Here is a 16,282-nt window from a genome sequence, read left to right on the forward strand (position 1 = left end):
ACCCCTCTTTTTGCCACTGCCTCGGTCAGTCATGATCTCAATCACTTCGATTTTCCCATACTGTTCGAAATAATCTCTTAGATGATGTTCTTCAGTGTCTTCTTTAATGCCACCAACAAAAATCTTTTTCACAGTTAAGTGGGCACCAGGTCTTTGAGAATCCTAATATGAAAAAGCCCAATTAAGCTTCTTGTATCAGCAAAGGTATCCTTAATAAAGATCACTAAAGTGTGTTAAGAACCCCAAATGGGAAGTCCACTTAGTGACACACTTCTAAATCGTCAGAGGCAGGAAAAAGTATCACTCACTTCTCTTGAGACAGCCCTCTTTGGTTCCACAACTCTTCCATCCACCTTGTGTGGCCTTGCATTCATGGCTGCATCCACCTCCTCCACAGTGGCATATGTGACAAACCCAAAGCCTCTGGAGCGCTTGGTGTTTGGGTCTCTCATTACCTGAAATGTTAACTCACTTAATACACAGTAAAACCCCAGAACCTCTGGTCACTTCTACCCTGGGTAACGTAATAAATTCTTTCAGCCCTTTATGCAAAGTCCTCCAGTTTCCCACTACCCATCTAATCTAAATTAACTAGTACCTTCTAATTAGGTAAAACCACACCTTGCCTTGCCAAATTATTTTCAACCACAATCCTGTTAACAATCTTCATAAGCACAGTAATTACAACAAAATAATCCAAGTAAACGGACTAGTTCTACTGGTCTTTTGTCTCTCCCAAGTCTTACCACACAGTCCGTAAGTGTTCCCCATTGCTCAAAATGGCTCCTCAGACTCTCATCGGTTGTTTCAAAGCTCAGACCTCCGATGAAGAGCTTCCGCAGCTGTTCAGGCTCTTTAGGAGACTAGCAGAAGGGAAAAAACTCGTTACATGTGGGCTATGACGCCAGACACCTTTCAGTTAGGAACTGCAAAACTAGGCAACAACGTTACGTAGCCCTTATTGTTCCTTCGGGTTACAGCAAGCCACGTGCTTCTCCCCATTAGGGGAGACGTATGTTGGGGGTTGGGAACCACGAGCGCATGCGTCCCTACTGTCCCTCCGACGCACGCGCAACAAAAGGACTATGCTAGAAAAATACATAACCAGAAGGAACTATAGCTGTTCTTTAGAAAACTCGTCCCCTGTGACGAGCTAAAACAAAACCAATCGAATGTGCCTAACTGTTTTGCCAGGAGGGGCAAGCCTGGCGTGATAACCAAGTGTTCCAGGACGGCGGCCTCATGGCGACGATGAGGACAAAATGGCGACCTGAACTTTGGGAGGGGTAGGCCCGGGCAGAAACCGAAGAACTGCCGAATGAGCTGGCGCAAGCAACCCAACGAGGCCGCATCCTACCGAACTCAGGAAGGAGCGAGGAAGAAAATGAGATTGGAGACAGCGTGTTACTCACCTCTGACTTAGACATGACGGCGGTGGGAGGGGAGACTTTAACGATGCTTACTCGGCGGCGTCCACGGGCAGAAAGGAGTAATCTAACGAACGTATCTGCCAGCCTACCTTCGGCCTCGCTTTTTTATCCCGCCTCCTCGCTTTAGGCATTGGTAGACTCCGCCCATGAGTATCTCTGATTGGATATTTGCAATGGCTTCCCCCTGCTATTGGTCTGTAGTCCCGCATTGCTGTATAACGTCATCCGTTAAGGCGTTCTACGTAGTCTCCACCCCTTAGAGGCCATTGGTTCCCGAGTAATATTACCCTTAACTAGTGTGATTGGCTCTCCAGCCAATCATTCATATTTGAATGTACCTAAAGTAAATAAATTTTTAATCCTTCAAGGCCTGAAATTACGTTCAACTCACTTGACAAAGTACAGTTAATACTATGTATTAGGAAAGACGTTATCAGGTGACTTTTTTTTTTTTTTTTTTTGCAACGACCGCCTCCTGAGCGCATGTGTAGTAAAATGGCGAGTTTACGCAGGCGCATTAAGAAGTTCCGCTTGGCGCTTGGAGCACGTGAAATGGCGGGCGGGAGACGGCGGCGAATCTACAGCGCCTGCGTAGTGGCGGGAGTTGTGCCTCGTTTTGCGCAGGCGTAATGGGCGGAGAAAGGGTCCAGTCCCAGGATTGGTCGCGCAGGCGCAAGGAAGGATCCGTTTTGGCGGGCGGTTGGCGTTGCGCAGAAGGCGGCGGCCGTGGTGTCTTAGTGGTCCGGCCTCACCACAGAGGAACAGAAAAGACATTAGCGTGAGTGATCGGTCTTGATTTCGGGTAAGTGGCGGATAGTCTTGCCTACCCATACTAGGTCTTGAACTGACTCCAATTGGGCCCGTTATTGTGTGAAATGAATGGACCGCGGGGTGGGGGCTAGTGAAGGGGGAGCGGTGGGTTCGGCCAACCAATGGAAGAACAGGGGCGGGATGTTTTATTCCTGTAAGTTCTGTGGAGCTTTGCAGTCGGAGAGTTTGACTGGCTTTTGTATGGGCCAATTGGCTCTACATTTAGCTGCCGACTGATCGGTCCTTGGGCCATCGGAATGTGGGAGGCGGGTTTTCCGCTCCTGAGCAGCGACTCCCTAAGCCAATGAGCACGGAGCGCGCGGTAGGTTGGGCTCCTCCAAGAGGCAGCGGGTTGACTCCAATGGGGAATGCAGGAGTCGGGCGGCTAAATGGATGGACCAAATTTGGAGCCAGTAGGCGGATACCCTACAGAAAGCGCTCGCGCAGGTCGTCCAATCAGCGTTCTAGAAGAGGAAGGTCTTAAAATTTGGGGTTGTGAAGAGGGTTCAATGTCTGTGATGGCGCGGCGGGCACGTATTTTATTCACAATGACTTCTCTAACGAAGTCTTCAGGCTTCCATCCCACGTACCTTTCTGGTAGGGAAACTATAAGTTTGCTCCTGTGTTGCTTCGAATTTGGCATCCCCCCCCCATATCGTTACTTCTCACCACTTCACACTTTTTAGTTTTTTTTAAATTAACATATAATGTATTTGTTTCAGGGGTACAGGTGTGTGATTCATCAGTCTTAAACAATTCACAGCACTCGCCATAGCACATACACTCCCCCATTGTCCATCACCCAGCCACCCCATCTCCGCCTCCCTCCCCCCAGCAACCCTCAGTTTGTTGGCTTTGAGAGGGGCAGGTTAGGTCTTGGGAACTCACTCCTTTAGGACGACTGACTTGCAATGTTAGAACCAATAGGATAAATCTCTAGTGTCGTGGAAAGGCGCCCAAGAAAAATCTACATAATGATGCATGTTTCTACGGACAAATGGATATTTGTAAATCCATAGAAAAAGTTTTGGAAGTCTACACACTAAAGTGTGTTATCTTTAGGGAGAGACTGAGATCTAGGCAGGTTGGATCTCTAATGTTTAAATCTTTCAGGGATTGTAATTTGTGACTAAAAATGAAAAAGTCAGTTTTTGTGTTTACAGTCATAATCATCTGCTTCTCATATTCTGTTTTATCCTTACACCTGGAGAAGGTGCTGTTTTTCCTTAAGAACTAAGGTGACCCTCCGGATAAAAATACAAATTTTAAAAAGATAATTTTTTTATGTGTATTTAGTACCTGCTAGGGAAACATTGTGTTAAGGACTTTATAAGCAATATCTGTGTCTCAATGCTTTTATCTTAGTCTCTTCTTTGAGGAACTTTCCCCCTATGTATATCTTTTTTTACACATTTAAAGAGTTTCTAAGCCTTCTTTCTGCCCTTCCTTTGAGGATGCCTGAATTTTGATAAGTTGCTTAACAAGGGCGGTATTTAGGGTGGTAGGGACAGGAGAAGTCAGCCATCACCTGGATTATTCCATTGCCTTGATTATATTTCCTTCAAAGTATTTTACAGATATTGTAATCACCTGTTGGTAACAACCATTGAGCTGATTTGAAGATGTTTTGTAAAAATAAAGAAATTTTCATTACATGATGGCTTTATCAGAATCTAAATTGCTCTCTTGTTCACTGACTTAAGGTTAATAGAAAAATGTTTAAATATTGTAAGTTCAACTATATATGAAGTACACTTCTGATTACAGACCTTTGTGACATTGTATAAAAGAAAGTTAATTTCACTTGTTCTTAAAATGAACAGAGGAGAGATTTCTGTGATCTCTGACACATGCAAGAGGACAAATCAGTTTCGTATCGTTAAAAACTGTTTGTAGGTGTGCTAGTAATGCAGCTGCTTCTGCTGAGTTTATAAGAACTAAAGGACTCTAGATTAAGGTTATTTGTCCCTAATTTATTTAGGTTCAAAAGGAATTCAATCTTGATCTATAGGGTTTCTTGCAGCATTATTGATGTTTTGAGCTAATATATGCCTCTCACCTCTTCCCTCACCCCCATTTGTGACTTTTCAGAATGTCTCCACACGTTGCCAGATGCCCTCGGGGTGTCAGTGGTGGTGGTGCAGAATCACTCGAAAACTATTGATTTAGGGGCGCTTGGCTGGCTTGGTTGGAGGAGCATGTGACTCTTGATCTCGGGGTGGTGACTTCAAGCCTCACGTTGGGTGTAGAGATTACTAAAAAAATAAACTAAAAAAAAAGAGAAGAAAACCATTGATTTAAAGTAACATGCTGGGGGTTCCTGCATGGCTCAGCGGAGGAATATGTGATTCTTGATCTCTGGGTCATAGGTTTAAGCCCCACATTGGGTGTAGAAATTACTTAAATAAACTTATAAAAATAAATAAGTAACATGACAGATACTGGAGTTGATTATCTTGTCAAAATCTTTTATTTAGTAATTGGAAATTGGAGGGAGAAGATGGGTGAAGTGTCTAGGAAGTAGCCTTTGATAAATGGATCACTAAATCCTAACGGTTATCTCTTCAGAAGTAGAGAGATCATCACTCCATTGGATAAAAGGAGAATTTAATTAAGTTTTTACCATTTCTTGCACTCTAAACACGATTGCATCCTGTGTTTGTTTGGCTGCCTAAAAATGTGGCAAATATGTTTTGGATAGAGGTGGACTTTGCATTAGATGCTTATTAGATTTTCTCCTGCTTTAAGCCTTTTCTTTGCTGGAATTCTTTTGAATAAATGTGTCTCAGACTTTTGATCTTGACCCTTGCTAAGATATACATTTACATTGACCCTGTACACATATGGAAACAAGTTTCACTATATGAATATATGTGCAAAGCAGTCTGGTACTTTCTCATCTACAGTACACTTTCATTTTCTTAAAAATGCAGGTCGATTTTTGGTGGTTTCGTGGCTGTGTTTAGACCACAGATGGGGGACAAAAGAAAACTGATCTGAAGAATAGGTAAATCATGTCATCTTAGAGTACTCTGAATGGATTCCACCCATCTCTAGCCCCAGCTCCTTGGATTTATAAACAAATTAACCATGACCCTTTATTTGATTATTTTAATTTGAAAGATTTCAAGATTTCAGCATAAGCTTCTTGGTTTACTATGGTGTGCAAGTACACATTGCTTTTTTGTGGATTCTCTTACAGTGTTAGAGTTAATAGGTCTGATGAACATTTCTCTCTGGTAGGGAAATTTTAGTGGGTAATTTTTCATTGATATTCTGAGACTATCACATTGAAAACTTTTTTTTTTTTCCCCCTTAAGACTTACTTTATTTGAGAGGTGCCTGGGTGGCTCAGTGGGTTAAGCCTCTGCCTTTGGCTCAGGTCATGATCTCGGGGTCCTGGGATCGAGCCCTGCATCTTGCTCTCTGCTCAGCAGGGAGCCTGCTTCCCCTCACCCCAGCCTGCCTCTCTGCCTACTTGTGATCTCTCTCTCTCTGAAATAAATAAATCTTAAAAAGAAAGAAAAGATTTACTTTATTTGAGAGAGAGAGGGAGCATGTGCACGCTTGTGTGCAGGAGCCAGGGGCTGGCAGGGGCAGAGAGTAGGAGAGGGAGAGAATTCTCAGAGCCAGATGCGGGGCTTAATCCCAGGACCCTGAGATCATGACCCGAGCCAAAATCAGGAGTCGAATGCTTAACTGATTGAGCTACCCAGATACATTGAAAATCTTAAGTTTGGACTGACTTTTTGCCTTTGGAGAACCTGGTTTGGTTCATTTATACTGGTCCGTTAACAAGACAAGATGCCACCCAGGCACCCCTTGCTTCGTCTATTTTTATTTTCATTTACCTTACGTGAAATTGGAAATGCTTTCTCCCTTTCTCTCCCTTCTTCTCCCTCTCTCTCCCTCTATCAAATAAATAAATAAAAATCTTAAAATCTTAAAAAAAAATAGAAGTAGTAAATTACAATGTGAGATACCACTTGTAACTGACTCAGTATGGCTGCTATTTACACATTATATTATTCGTGAACTTGAATTCTGAGCAATTGTTTTTTTTCTCTGACATAAACTTTGATTTTCCTTTCCTCCTTATAAAGGATGCCTTTTAGCTGATCATTGTACTAATGGGAAAGAGTCCAGGTCATCCTGAGAAGAGTTGGCTTGTGCAAAGTCCAAGATACAGCTTTGTTAAATTTCTGTAAGCTACTCGAAGCCACATATTCATTTCTGATGACAACTTTACACTTGTGTTGGCAGAACACCCACAGTGACAACTGGTGCCTATGTTTAGTCTGTCCAGGAGCTCTATCAGCTAACATGTTTGGGGAAAAACCTACACTGTTCTTGTTAGCAGCTATGTAAATATTAGACCTTGCGGAGTTTGTCTTCCTGGATCTGCCAGTATTTTGTAGGGTAAGTTACATTCTCTGCCTCAGTTTACCCTTTGAAATGAGGGATTTAAAGGTTTTAGGCATTCTTTGGGTTACTTGAAGTACAATTCTTTTTGGATCAGTAATTGGGTTTATATATATCCAGTTTATGATTTAAAAAAAATTTTATGTCCCCTGTGTAACAGTCTCCTGTGGCTTCTAGCCCAAATTACTGCAAACTTAGTGGCTTCAAACAACAGGTATTTATACTTAAAATTCTGGAGGTCAGAAGTCTATAATAAAGGTGTTGAGCCCCCTCTGGAGGCCCTAGAGTAGAGTCCCTTCCTTGCCTCTTCCAGTTTCTGGTGGCTGTCAGCCTCACCTCTCCCTGCTTTCTCTTTACTTCTTTGTCTTCTCTGTGTCTCTGCCTGTGATAAGGATGGATGTGATTGTGTTTAAGAGCCAACCAGATACTCTAGGATACACTTTTCCTTTCACATCTTTTGCCATATAAAGTAATGTTCATAATTTCAAGATATTAGGACTTGGTTATCTTTTGGGGGGGCACTATTCAGGCCACTACACCCTAGTTCTCTAACTCTTATCCATAAATTTTACCTATTCACAAAATAAAAAGTTATGGGGCACCTGGCTGGCTTAGTCAGTCGGTTAGACTGCCGACTCTTGGTTTTCATGATCTCGGCTCTTGAGATGGAGTCCCAAGTGGGAATCTGTTTCAGATTCTCTCCCTCTAGCCCATGTCTACTTGTGCACTGTGTGCTCACATTTTCCCTCTCTCCAATAAGTAAAATCTTCCAAAATAAGGAAAAAGTTATTTAAGTGATTTGTCTTTTTGGTTTCAAGAAAAAATTATTATTTTTTAAAAGATTTTATTTATTTGACAGATCACAAGTAGGCAGAGAAGCAGGTGGGGGAGGGGGCGGGGGGGGGCGGGGGAGCAGGCCCCCTGCTGAGCAGAGGGCTGGATCCCAGGACCCTGGGATCATGACCTGAGCAGAAGGCAGAGGCCACTGAGCCACCCAGGCGCCCCAAGAAAAAATTATTTTTAAAGATTTTATTTTACTTACTCCACTAGCACACACACAAGCAGGGGTTAGTGGCAGAGGGAGAGGGAGAAGCAGGCTGGAGCTGGATGTGGGGCTTGATCCCACAACCCCAGGATCAAGACCTGAGCCAAAGACATGACTGAACCACACATGCACCCCAAGAAAAAGTTACTTATTTATTTTTGAGAGAGAAGAGGGGCAAGGGAGAGAGAGAATCTTAAGCAGTTACATACCCATCGTGGAACCTGACTCTGGGCTCGATCTCACTACCCTGACCTGAGCTGAAATCAGGAGTTGGACACTTAACCGACTGAGTCACTTAGGTGCCCCAAGAAAAAGTTATTTGAAAACTGAGAGGCAAGTGGGGAAAAAAGCTCAAGAAACCTAGGTTCTTTTCCCTCTTGTCATTAACTACTGATATAACCTTGGTTGAGCCATTTGCCCTCTTTGGTCCCTAGTTTATTCATCTTACATGGAAAGAATTGGATAGGTGATTGCCAATAGCTTTCTAGACCAAAGACTTTGATGAAATGACTCCTGAATTGTCTTGGAGTTTGTTTTTTGAAGCCAGTGATTTTAAATGTGGGCAAAGAACTCATTCTAGTATTTTGGGCCAGTGGAGGCCTTTGCCTAGGATTTGAGGGACAGATGATTGACTTGTTGGCTGGTTGTCAAATCCTTGGGGTATTAACATAAGGTAACAAATTTGTTAATTGTGTGTGGTTTTCTAAAAAAAAAAAAAAAAAAAAAAAGGTATAATGGACAGGTTGGGCCATTTTTCACACTCATCCTACTGAGGCTGTGGACTGTATAGTCTGGATTTCCTTTCCAGGAAGAGTAGTTTGTCAAAAACACAGATTTTTCTACATGAAACTAGATTGTGAAGCTGGTTCTACAATTTTTCACATGCAGTCATACTCTTCAGACTTAACTGAGTGCCTGTTCCATTGTACTCCATTGCTAGAAACAACACATAGAAAATGTGGGATTGAGATGGTGTTGTTGAAGGCACTATTCAAAGGTCAAATTTTTAGTATACTCTTATTATTACATGGAGAGGAGGAGGAACCAAATTGAATTAAGTTTTTCTCTGATTATAATCTTCATTTCTTAGAATAAAGCAAGTTCATATCTGAGTCAGCAGGCATAATTATGTCGGAATAAAGTGCCCTGATAAAGGGTCAACCAACAGGCTGGGAAATCTATCTTAGGTTTGGTTTCTGCGACAGATCCTTGAACTCCATGTACCTTCTTTCTCATCCCTAAATCAGTAAGACTCACTTACCTCACAGGGAGTTGTGGAGGGTAATATACTGCTAATTTGTTCAGTATTTCACAACAATAAATTATATCTAGGGATCTGATAAAACATTGGCAAACCCCATTTATATGAGTACTTGGAGACAAGCATAGATATAACTTACAGATAGTTCAGAAAATTTATTAAAGTTATTTTAACTTCCTCTGTTATCAGATATCTTACCTTCTGTTTGCTGTATACTTTCCAAAGAGTTTTTTTCTTGTTTTTTTCCATAACAGACATGAGGTAGGTAGGGCAGATAGCTAAAGCCTGATTAGATGATAAAGGGATCAATTCATCATGAAGACACAAGAACCCTAAATTTTACATAACTAATAATAAAACTTGAAAATAAATGAAAGAAAAAGCAGTGGAATCGAAATATATACATTATAACTATGTTAACATGCTTCTAAGTAACCCATGGATCAAAGACATCACAAAATTAGCAAAGATTTTGAACTGAATAAAAACGATGACATGACCTTAAAATTTGTGGGATATAACTAAGACAATGCATAAAGGGAATTTTATAGTATTAAATGCTTCAGATAAGAAAGCAGAAAGATCTAGTCAGTGACCTAAATTTCTATCTTAAGAACCTAGGAAAAAAAGAGTAAGTTAAATTCAAATTAAGCACAAGAAAGAAAATACTATCAAGGTAAAAACAGAAGGTAGTTGGTGAAGTATAAAACAAAAATAGAGAAAATCAATGAAAATCAAAGTTGTTTTTTTTTAAATTTATTTTTAATTTTTTTAAAGATTTTATTTATTTATTTGACAGAGAAACACAGTGAGGGAACACAAGCAGGCACAGTGGGAGAGGGAGAAGCAGGCTCCCTGTTCAACAGGGAGCCGGATGTGAGGCTCAACCCCAGGAGCCTGAGATCATGGCCTGAGCTGAAGGCAGGCGCTTAATGACTGAGCCACCCAGGTGCCCCTGAAAGTTGGTTTTCAAAAAGATCAATAAAATTAATAAACCAAGCAAGTCTGATTGGGGGTGGGGAGGAGACACAAATGACTAATATCAGGAATAAGAGAAGGGATATCACTACTGATCCTAGAGACAGTGAAAAAGTAATAAGGGACTATTGTGAACAATTACGCCAGTGCATTCAGTGTCTTAGATGAATTGAATCATGTCTTTGAAAAGTAAACTGCCAAAGTTCACTTCAGAAGAAATACAGAACCTCACTAGCTCCATATTTATTAAAGAAGTAAAATTTGTAGTTGAAAGTGTTCCCCCCAGTGAAAGCTCCAGGTCTGAATGGCTTCACTGGCAGGTTTCACCAGACCTTCCCCACCACCCCCTTCCTTTAAGGAAGAGGTAATACCAATTCTACAAACTCTTCCAGAAAATAGGTAAGGGAGGAACAATTACCAAAGCATTCATTATTTTTTTTTAAAAGAGTTTATTTATTTATTTGACAGAGATCACAAGTAGGCAGAGAGGCAGGCAGAGAGAAAGGAGGAAGCAGGCTTCCTGCTGAGCTGAGAGCCCGATGTGGGGCTCAATCCCAGGACCCTGGGATCATGACCTGAGCCGAAGGCAGAGGCTTTAACCCACTGAGCCACCCAGGTGCCCCAGCATTCATTATTTTTAACATCATCTGTTATCAGGCAAACTTCTATTTCTGTGTGTGTACATTTATATAAATATTTAAGATTTTTTTTTCGAAGATTGATTTATTCTAGAGAGAGAGTGAGCCTGTGGGGCAGGGGAGCACAGAGGGAGGGAGAGAAAGAATCTCAAGCACACTCCCTTCTGAGCATGGAGCCTGATTCGCGGCTCTATCCCCAGACCCTGAGATCATGACCTGAGTCAAAATCAAGAGTCGGACGCTCAACCAACTGAGCCACCGAGGCGCCCCAAGATTTTATTTTATTTTATTTTATTTTTAAGATTTTATTTATTTATATGACACAGAGAGGGAGAGAGATCGTGAGAGAGGGGAGACAAGCAGGGGGAGTGGGAGAGGGAGAAGCAGGCTCCCCACTGAGCAGGGAGCCCGAAGTGTCAGTCCCAAGGCACTGGGATCGTGACCTGAGCCGAAGGCAGCCGCTTAAAGACTGAGCTACAAAGGCGCCCCGTCCAAGATTTTATTCTTTTTTTTTTTTTAAGAGAGATTTTATTTATTCATTTGACAGCGAGATAGCGAGAGAGGGAACACAAGCAGGGGGGAGCAGCAGAGGGAGAAGGCGAAGCAGGCTCTCCGCTGAGCAGGGAGCCCAATGTGGGGCTCAATACCAGGACTCTGGGATCATGACCTGAGCTGAAGGCAAATGCCCAACCATCTGAGCCACCCAGGCACCCTATCAAGATTTTATTCTTAATCTCTACACCCAAGGTGGGGCTCAAACTCAGCCCTGAGATCATGAGTCACATGCTCCACCAACTGAGCCAGCCAGACACCCCCTTTATATTTTTAAAAGTGTTGTCCAGTTTTTTTTTTTTTTCCCTTCACAGCAGACCTATGAGATAAGTAGGGCAAATAACACCGTTAAGATGAACTGAACTGTTTAGTTTGACCTTTCAGTTATCAAATTGGGAGAGGAACACATCTCCTTATTCCTAGTCCTCATATTACTACTGTTAACAAACTGCCCCTTCAGTGGGTTTTTTTGTAACAGCCTTTGGGGACAGGACTAACAAGTGCTGATTTCAAGGAAAAACTTAAAATCCTCAGCCCTTAAATTGAAGACTGGGTTAGACTCAGTGCCCATGCAATGCTTGACACTTATCAAGCCCTCAATAAATATGGCAGAACGAGGATCAGAATTGCAATATTAATCATCCCTTCGGCATAGGATTTAAATTAGGATTGCAGTTGGAACTGGATAAAAAGATAGAAACATCTTATTTGGTTTAAGGAACACATCAGAATGCTCAGTGGAAGAGCTGGGTGGTCTGAGATTGGCTATCCCTTTTAGCCGTTAATCTGGTGGTGGCCTTTCTTTGCATTTAACTATCAATATATCTGAAGTGTAAAACACACTTTTATGATATTGTGGCATAGTAACTCACACTTAAATGTCAATAGAGACACTTGCAAAGACCTACAAGGTTCAATAATTTTTGGTGTGGGTTTGTTTCTCCTGTCATCACCCATTATGTATTTTTTTACAGCTTTTAAATTGCCACGGAGAGAAATTGGTCAGGATCATAATAGATGGCCAAGGAGCTGCCAAGGATACCGTTGCATGGATGGGAAAAAGTTCAATACTGCCTTGATTTTATTTATCTAAATTGTAGGCTATGACTTCAATATAATTCATGTTGCTAATATACCAAGGTAATGGCAAAGCACAAAATTATGCCATATGTTGAAGAAATGCTTTTACTCCATGAAGTTTTAAAGTCTGAGATATGTTTCTAACTCCAATTATATACAAACTCCTTTTTGTCAGCATGTATTAATCAGATTTTAGCATATTGACTTAAATTATAATCGCATCTCAACAGTTAAATTAGAGATATTTTAGAGATTTTAGTTTATGGTTATGCAAATTAATTTTTATGTCTCTTGAATGTCTTCTCTAAACTAAGGCTATGAGAGAGCATAAATTGTCTGGTAATAGCAGAGGCTTTTTCTTAAAATAGAGGATTTGTTAGAATAACCTGGAGGGGTCTTGGTAACCCTTAAGCTGCTGATGTCCAAAATCTGTGCAAGCTGGATGATGCCAGATAAGCACCGTGTCTTAATTTTATGGCTGTTTGAAAAATATGACTGTTACTTTAGTTGGGGGTAGATACTTCAGTTCTCCTTTAACCCTTCCATATTTTGTGAATATGCTCTGCCAAAGTGGTATGTAAAAACCCAAGATTCATAGTAACTACTCCAACATTGCTATAACCCATTTTTTTTTTTAAAGATTTTATTTATTTATTTGACAGAGAGATCACAAGCAGGCAGAGAGGCAGGCAGAGAGAGAGGAGGAAGCAGGCTCCCCGCTGAGCAGAGAGCCCAATGCGGGGCTCGATCCCAGGACTCCGAGATCATGACCCGAGCCGAAGGCAGCAGCTTAACCCACTGAGCCACCCAGGCGCCCCTATAACCCATTTTTCTTAAGATTTATTTATGGTGAAATTGCCAGGTTGTCATGAAAGGTGACTGGATCTACTAGTTCGTGCTTTATTCCATTTAATTAAGAGAGGAGTGGGTGTCAGAGTAACACCCACCTGGGACTGTGGTGCCTTAAGAGGAGTTCAGTACATTACAAGGACAGAGTTGTTGGAAAGCACCATCTGGAAGACATTTGCCCATAGTGGTGCCAAATTCTACTTTCTCATAAATCTTGGAACAATTGCATATCTAACCTTGCCCAGTGATGGGTTTAGGTGTGGCCTAACTAAATTTAAAGAGGACTGACACTTGAGAGAAGAAATTCAGTAGATTTTAATAAAGGAAAAAAAAAATACCACGTAAAATTATTTTGTGGGATTGTGATCTTGTAATGAGATATCAAGAATTTGTGTGTTACTTACAAATATGCCAGCGAACTAGACTGATAACTTCAAGCAGTTCTGAGAATTGCTATAGTACACATTCATTTATATTTTTTTAATGGTGATCAGAGCTTGGAGGAGAGTACAGCTGAGTAAAATTTATAAGGCAGCCTTTATCTCTATTTATAATGTATATGTTTTAATCTAAAAGAACAAAAGGCCCTTTACTCCCCTGCTCTCTGGAGCAGGAGGCTTAGATAATCAACAAACAGGATACTTTGCCCCGGAATAATTCTGTGACTGGATGAGGCAGTGCCTTGGCCTGATTTTTAAAGATTCACAAACTGGAGTTGTGCTAGCCTAACGGAGAGCAGTTCCTCTCTCCACACTCCTTTCTATTAATAAAGTTTGTGTTGTCTATATGTGGCTTGTTAATGATAGGGGTGTTAACGACCACAGTTAATCTTCCTCCTCAACTCTTTCTTAATCCAGTCTCTTAAATAGACATTTAAAAAGCTTTTAACTCCTCTTGAATTGGGTGCTCATGGGCTTTTGGTGGAGGTGGAGTGATAGTTATCAGCCCATTTAACAAAACCTGAGACAGCCAGGACAGCTGTAATGTGTATCTCTATGCCGTGTTTTTGTTAAAATGCCACATGGCTAATACTTTGGAAATCATAAATCTAGTGGAAGAAAACATCTTTATGGAGGGTATTTTAGTTTTATGCTGAATGTGTTACAAACTTAAAATCATTGGTGCTTCTAGATCCATAAAGAACAAAGAATACAGACCAGATTAAAACGGTTCTGTAAATTTGGTTTCTTTTCATCTGTTTTATTTATTACAATAAGGCTATATAGAGGATGCCTTGAAGACAGTGCTGCAGCTGACAATCTAATCTTCACTTAAGCCACTAACTTTCCCAAAGCCCTTTGGGGAGAAATGGGAATTTCTCAAGCCTGGGCCAACTGAAGTCACCCATCAGCAGCATATTTGATTAATACATGTGATACAGAGCTTTGCATATGCCCTCACTCCTTTCCCCTCTTTCTGGAGTCTTTCTGGAGAATTTTACCTTCTTACTGGGCTTACAGATTTTATATTGGAACTCTTTAATAGGGGTGCCTTGTTGGCTCAGTCGGTAAAGCATGAGACTCTTGATCTTGGGGTTGTAAGTTTGAGCCCCACGTTGGGTGTAGAGATTATGTACATATAAAATCTTTGGGGTGGGGGAAGAAAAAAGAAACTCTAAAATGAAGAGAGAGCTCACTTATGATGTGTTTTGACATTTAGTCTGACTACCACCTCCAGATAGTTCAGTGGGTGGTTCAGTGAGGCAGTTTACCATTTGGTTCTTCATTACTTTTTTAAAAATAACAAAGCAAGCTCAGAGAAAGATTTAGAATTATGTTGTATATATACTTTTTTGCTTGTAAGTAGTGATGAAAATAAAATGTGCTACACCAAGATCTAAGAAAAGCCACCAAGACAGCTGGCATTGCCAAGTAGTGACTGGAGGGACTAGAGCAGAGCCTGAACTGGACAAACAGAACCCAGAAACCCTATGTGGGCGATTCTGTGAATCCAGGATTGACAAATGGAAATAGCTAACCATTCCCTCTGTTCTGGATTGCCCCAGTTTTCTCTAATGGCTTCTCTAACTTCTGGGGACTTAGAATTTCTTACATATTTTTTCTAAAAACCTTTATAACGAGTGGAGTTTTTTGGTTCTCCTCTTTCTGCTTCACTTCCTCACCTCTTCCTTTTTTTTTTTTTTTTTTCCCCTGTAAGATTTATCTGTTAAAGAAGTCTGTCATCGACTTGGAATGTGGGTTCTGCCTGTGCCTGACCACAGTGCTCTTTGATGTTTTTCCAAGGCTGACTTCTCCCCAGATCCCTGGTTTAGGGGATTTTTTGCCCAGCACTCAGAGGCCTGTAAGGTGAATTTGCCTTGTGTCGTTGATATGAACGGTTGGTGGGGCCTGCTCTTTTCTCATGTCCTGATGGGCAGTTAAATTGCCAGAATCTATGTGTAGTTGTTGATACCTTTACCAGAGAGTCATTCTGTGTCGTTACAAAAGGGCTGAGAGCTGTTACGTCTGAAAGACTCTAGAAACTTGAGAAGCTGCTCACCCCTTCCTATGGAGATTTCCACAAGGATAGGGTTGCACTCGGAGGCTCATCCTCTCTTCCTTCGTCATGGTATCGGGATTCTACCTTAATCACTCCATCATCCTGCCAGCCATGCCTCATTTCTCATACTCGAACGCTCCCTTCTCTCAAGCTCAGCGTGAACCACCAGTCTTGATGCTTTATCTGGTACAGGCTCTAGCCCTTAAATTGTCCGTCTGGCTTTGTGTTTCATTTGACCCTAATACACTGGGTCGCACTGTCTAAAAGAAAATTATGTCCCCTCCGATGTCTGAGTGCATTTCTCATTTCTTACTGCTGCTCCTGAGCAGATCTGTAACTTCAAGGTTAAGATAAGACACATTCCATCAGAACTATGTCGTCATCCTTGCCAGCTTCTGATCTGTGACTGTCCCAGAGATTTACAAGACAGTTGCGTGCCATTCTTTACAGAATATTATGGTTGGACTCTGACTTCTGGCATCAGGCCCAATTTGATTTGTCAGCTGTTACAAAACCCATTTCCCAAAGAGAAAGGGACCTTAGCTGAGTGCCCTTTAGGCAGTTCTTGAAGAGGGGAAAGGAGGAAATTGATCTGATATTATTTCCGGATGTTTTAGGAAGGGGGTAGACACCAGAATATTTTTGTCCTTTTCCTTGTTGATTTCACTTTTTTTTTCCTTGAAAGGTTTCACTAAAATAATAATGTTGCTGTCATTTT

The 16,282-nt window shown here is 41.4% G+C and overlaps 1 protein-coding gene across 2 annotated transcripts in view; it reads left to right on the plus strand.

Annotated features, from left to right (window-relative positions):
• The first annotated feature begins 2,068 nt into the window (after positions 1-2,068).
• CBX5 (chromobox 5) overlaps positions 2,069-16,282 on the plus strand; it is a 28,799-nt gene continuing 14,585 nt past the window's right edge. The window contains exon 1 of one of the 2 annotated variants that reach the window (XM_032876586.1): positions 2,069-2,232. The gene's annotated coding sequence lies outside the window, so the exon portion shown is untranslated. The remainder of the gene's footprint in view (positions 2,233-16,282) is intronic. The other variant, XM_032876583.1, reaches the window with a different exon arrangement.

This window comes from Lontra canadensis, unplaced genomic scaffold (assembly GCF_010015895.1).
Source record: "Lontra canadensis isolate GAN:19392208 unplaced genomic scaffold, GSC_riverotter_1.0 scaffold59, whole genome shotgun sequence".
NCBI classification, from domain to species: domain Eukaryota; kingdom Metazoa; phylum Chordata; class Mammalia; order Carnivora; family Mustelidae; genus Lontra; species Lontra canadensis.